The sequence below is a fragment of the Suricata suricatta genome, chromosome 14 (genome assembly GCF_006229205.1).
Source record: "Suricata suricatta isolate VVHF042 chromosome 14, meerkat_22Aug2017_6uvM2_HiC, whole genome shotgun sequence".
Lineage (NCBI taxonomy): Eukaryota > Metazoa > Chordata > Mammalia > Carnivora > Herpestidae > Suricata > Suricata suricatta.
This window is the reverse complement of record NC_043713.1, coordinates 17119392-17124841: the sequence shown is the minus strand read 5'-3', so window position 1 is coordinate 17124841 and position 5450 is coordinate 17119392.

Below are 5450 nucleotides of genomic sequence, written 5' to 3'. Positions count from 1 at the left end.
TAAAGTAATATTAATTTAATTAATATTATTAATTTATTAATTAATTAATAAATATTATCACCCTCCCAGCGTGAGCAGGGGAGGGTCAGAGAGAGGGAGACACAGAATCTGAAGCAGGCTCCAGGCTCTGAGCTGTCAGCACAGAGCCCGACTCAGGGCTCAAACCCACAAACCATGAGATCATGACCTGAGCCAAAGCCGGACGCTTACCCAACTGAGCCACCCAGGCGCCCCTAATTAATATTATTAAAGATAATGCAAAATATTTAACATAACCTATATCATGATATAATAAATTTGTGCACTAGATGTTTACGTCTCCTATACTATGTATTTTTTCATTATAGTTCTATACTGAATATAATAAATTACAACTCAGGCAGGCAGATAGTACAATGTCTCCAGTGATCCCACCCCCTTCCCAGGAGAGTGGGGTAGACATAACACCTTGCTTTTAACCAACCTAATATAACACAGGTAATGGGATGTCTTAACCATGATGAGGTTACAAAGGGGCTAAGACTTCCTTCTTGCCACAGCCAGCTCGCTCCCCTTCCTGGTTTTAACAAAGCAGCTGTCCTATGGAGGGCTCTCCAGCCAACAGGCAGCAAAGAGCTGAGGTCTTCAGACCAATAACCCTCAAGGAAATAAACATGTTCTGCAAGGGGACGATAGCATATGTATTGTATATTTGGAAGTTACTAAGAGACGAGATCTTAAAAGTTATCACAAGAAAAAATTAAAAGTATATGAGGGTGATGAATAGTAACTAAGTTCATAGCAGCGTATACCTATATCAAAGCATTTCATTGTATATCTAAAACGAAAACAAGGTTATATGTCAATTATATCTCAATAAAACTGCAAAGAAAAAAAATTTAAGGGTGGAGGACGGAAATGAATTTTGCCAACAATCACCTGAACTTGGATGTGGATCCTTCCTCACTCCAGCCTACGGATGAGACCCCAGGCTGGACTGACACCTGGATTGCAGCCTTGTGAGAGACCCTGGAACACAGGACCCGTGAAGTGGTGCTGGATTCCTCATCCACAAAAACTGGGAGCTAACAAAAGGGTGTTGCTTTAAGCTGCTAAGTTTTGGAACATTTTGTTACAATAGAGGATGAATATGCATAGCCTTGATCACAAATAATGATGATTCTGGGTAAGTAACGAATATGGCCATGATTATTTCCCAGCTATTCTGAAGAGGAGCCCAATCTAGGAGGGCAGCAGAAACCCTCTCTATTATCCTGGTTAGCCCAGACTCCTGCCACACCCTGTTTGGAATCTGCCCAACATGCTTGAGAATAAAATCTGAGAAGCTTGGTGACACATACTTAGGCAATCTCATGAAACAATGATAATAAAACTTATCTAAGATCTAGATTAGTTTTAAACTTTATACAGTTATTGAAACAACAGGACTCTACTGTCCTAGGACAAGCAGGGTAATATATATTTTTATAGATATATAGTTTTTTTTTTTTAATTTCTTTCTAAACCGAAACCTAGGCCTAGAAACCTGGAATAACTACCATAAGACTAAGGGACCACTGCTGTCACTACTGTGGGGACAATCGGCCAAGACCTTTCTTTGGGATAGAAAATGCTTCTCTGGGGGCGCCTGGGTGGCTCAGTCGGTTAAGTACTAGACTTCAGCTGCGGTCATGAGCTCACGGTTTGTGGGCTTGAGCCCCGCGTTGGGCTCTGTGCTGACAGCTCAGACCCTGGAGCCTGTTTCAGATTCTGTGTCTCCCCCTCTCTCTGCCCCTCCCCTGCTTGCGCGCTCTCTCTCTCTCTGTCTCAAAAATAAACAAACATTAAAAAAAAAAAAGAAAAAGAAACACCCAAGTGAAAGAAATAGAGAAACTGACAAGCAAGAAAAAGCAAACGTGATCTATCCTACACCAATGGGTGGGAGAATGTTTCATGCTTCCCGGTTTATACCACGTAGGGATGTACTTAAATCAAGAACTATCTGCTAGGTGTTTTGAGCTGGGAATATGGGAGTCATATAGGTGAGCCAGCACTCAGCGGATGGGGGAGAGGTTTCCGGGAAGGAGGAAGAGCCCAGGCGAAGACTGATCGGCAGGCTAGTGTGAGGCACCCAACCACCTGAAAGACTTAGGGGTGCAAAGACGAACTGGGGAAGGGCCAACTGGTGTCCCCTCCCCCACTTCCCTTGGCCAGGCTCTATTCCAGGGAGCGAGAGGAACCACCAAAGGAAAGGGACGTGCCCCACGAGGTGCTTCCGGAAGATTAATCTGCTAGAGGAGGGAGTGTGGGTGGCCGGGAAAACGAGAGCCAGGCAGGGACGCCGGCCAGGGGTCACACTGGACACGGAGCATGGCCCGTCATGGTTCTGTCATCCGTAAAACCAAGCAGTTCGGGTCATGTTACCTCTGCAGCCACACTGCGAAACAACACGCCTTGTGTGACTGTAACTGAAGCGGGGAGGAATAATGGCCCGGGTTAGGGTGGTGGCGAACGGGGGGAAAAAAAAAAAAAAAATGTGCTTCAAATTAAGAGCGGGTGGGGCTGCCATGCTTTTGTCTGGAAAACTATGGAAAAAAAAAAAAAAAGGAAACAGAAGACTAGAACTGGTTCCCATAGGATAATAGTGCCAGATTTCCCCCAGATGTTTACTTTAGAGACTCAGCCTCAATCCACAGCGTATTTTTATAATAAATACTGAAAGTTACCAGGAAAAAAAGCATTGTTGTTTTTACAGTCAAGCTTCATTGTCCCTGGTTAGTGACAATGGCCTCGTTTTGACTTCATTGCTATTGCCTCTGTGATTAGGTTTTTAAATTATATTCATATTGCCTGAAAGCAAACCTCCGAGGAGAAATGAAAAGTAAATCTGTCGAGTTAGTTATTTTAATGTTTGAAATTAAACCCATTGATAAAGGGATGCATTTAACGTAAAGACTACACTACAGAAAGACCTAAGAGTCGGCATAATTTTCCGGCATAACCTTAACATCTGACATCTACAAAGAGACAGTTTATATTCCCCATTCAGAGTCCATAGGACTGCTTGTTTGAATAGAAGCAGAAATAGGCAGACGTGTAAGTAACCGGAATAACAAACACACGGGGAAAAGATTACTCTTTCTAGCAATCAAAGGCGGCACACGGATGAAAACCAAGACACCATTTTATGCCTATTAAGTTAATATTCAATGACTACATCTCATGCTGGATGGGGTATAGCTGAATGAATGAATTTCCCCTCCCCCCCTGCCTCCCTCCCTCTCTCTCCCTCCCTCTCTCACCCACACACTCATACACACACACACTGCCGTAGCATTGAAGCTGGTACCCTCCTTATGTATGAAAACAATATAACAACATTTTACGCACCAAGAACACTAAAGATATTAATAACATTTAACCCAATGATCTCACCTATAGAGGGTCTGTCAATATAAGCAAACAAGAAAAATAACTATTCACACAAAACTTTTGATTGTCATGGTTAGCTATAAAAAGCAGGAAGAGAACCCACCTGAAAGTCCAACAGGAGAATGGCTTTATAAATCCATTTTAGGGTAGCCACTGAAAACGGCAGCCATAGAAACATAGGAATTGTTTTTAATACAACTTTAAAAGGAGGAAAGTCAGGATTCAGAATTGTGTCCTAATACTGCAGTTTTGTAAATAATACACATGTACATTTTAGAACATAATTTTTGCTCCGAAGAAGAGACTTACAGTATGCATTTCTCTTTCCAACATAATCAACAAGGGATAATCCCTACCTTCCCCGTGTAGCCAAAGATTACTAAGCTGTCCATTGTGTCCTGGGCTCACTTCATGAAATCCTTACAGCATACCCCCGAAGAAACTATTAGCCTCATTTTGAAGGCTTTAGTATAAGTTAGGTGACTTCTCCGGGGTCATACAATGAGGTTTCAACCAGTTCTGTGTGCCCCCAAATTTCTTAAGATTTGTCACAGACGGAGAAAAATTGCATCAGGGTAGGAAGACTATGGCCACCCACATTTTCTTCACTATCAGTTTCCTCTCTTCAAATGACTGAAAAACCAAAACAGCAGCACTAAAACAGATTGTTTTCATCCAGAGGCGGTGTCTGAGCTCAGAGAAGCAAAGCCTTCCCCGCTGGGGCCGGAGAGAGGACACCTACCACACTACTCCTCTGTATCGCCGCGCCTTCCCAGAGCGTTAGTAAACATTAAGATTCCAATTCTCTCCTAACCATCATGAGAATGTCATGGAATCTAGTCTGTGTCTGTTTTTTCCCCTCTAAGAGCCCTTGCTGGGGTGCCTGGGTGACTCCGTTGATTAAACATCTCATTCTTGGCTTTGGCTCAAGTCATGGCCTCACTAGTGAGATCGGGTCCCACATTGGGCTCTGCGCCATCAGCACAGAGATCTCTCTCTCCCTCCTTCTCTCCCCCTCCACCACACAGCAAGCACACAGCAAGCAACCACACAGCAAGCACAGGCTTGCTCTCTCTCAAAATAAATAAACATTAAAAAAAAAGAGAGAGAGCCCTTGCTGACCTAAACTATGTGCGGATGGAGACCCCAAACCAGTGACCTTCACGCACTGAGGACAGCAGACTTCAAGACCTCTGGACACAGGTCCAGTGACAAAATGATTTGAAAAGTCAGTTTTTCACCCCTTGTAATTTGCACCGTAAAGGTCTGTGGCTTGCGCCACTGAAAATATCAACCTTCTTAAAACTCCCTCCCAGCCCTCTTTCTATATGTAAATACGCTTCAGATTTTCCAGATATTCATATATAAATATGCATCAAGGTTTAAATGGATATTATGTATGACTGAAACAGCAGGTATGATTGAGGCACTTACTGGATATTTTCTAGACACTGCCATGGTTTCACGGACACCTGAGTCTGGTCAACAGAACTTCCCGTTCCATCTGAAAGTTAGCACCTTTGCAGATCCTGGGTGCCGGAAGTCCAAGGGATGAGGGCCACATCTTGTATTTACTCTCAGTCTCCTCTGCTGTGTCTAAAGTCAGCTTGGGGGATTCAACTTAGATTACAAACTCTTCCCGACAGCTGAATTCATACCTGATGTTCTGGACCAAGACCATATTGCAAACATGTGGTTGATATTTTGTATGTCCTTTGGAAACCCTTACATTCGTCTTCAATCATCTCCAGAGTCTCCTACGGACGGTCAGCAGATCTAACTATCTGTTCTGGCTTTCAGATTTTGGACAGGCGAATGAACAGGAGTGCGTCGGTTTCTACATACCTCAGAGTTTTAACATTTACAGCTATCATACATATGGTAACACTTACATGGCTTCCCAAGCTACCAGCATGTTCATGGGATGATGTTGGTGAGTGCTTCCAAGAGAGCCGACACAAGTCCCAAGTGTCACGCACAGAGCTCATTGCTTGATGCACATTATCTTACTATCATTTATTGAGAGTCAAATTTTCCTC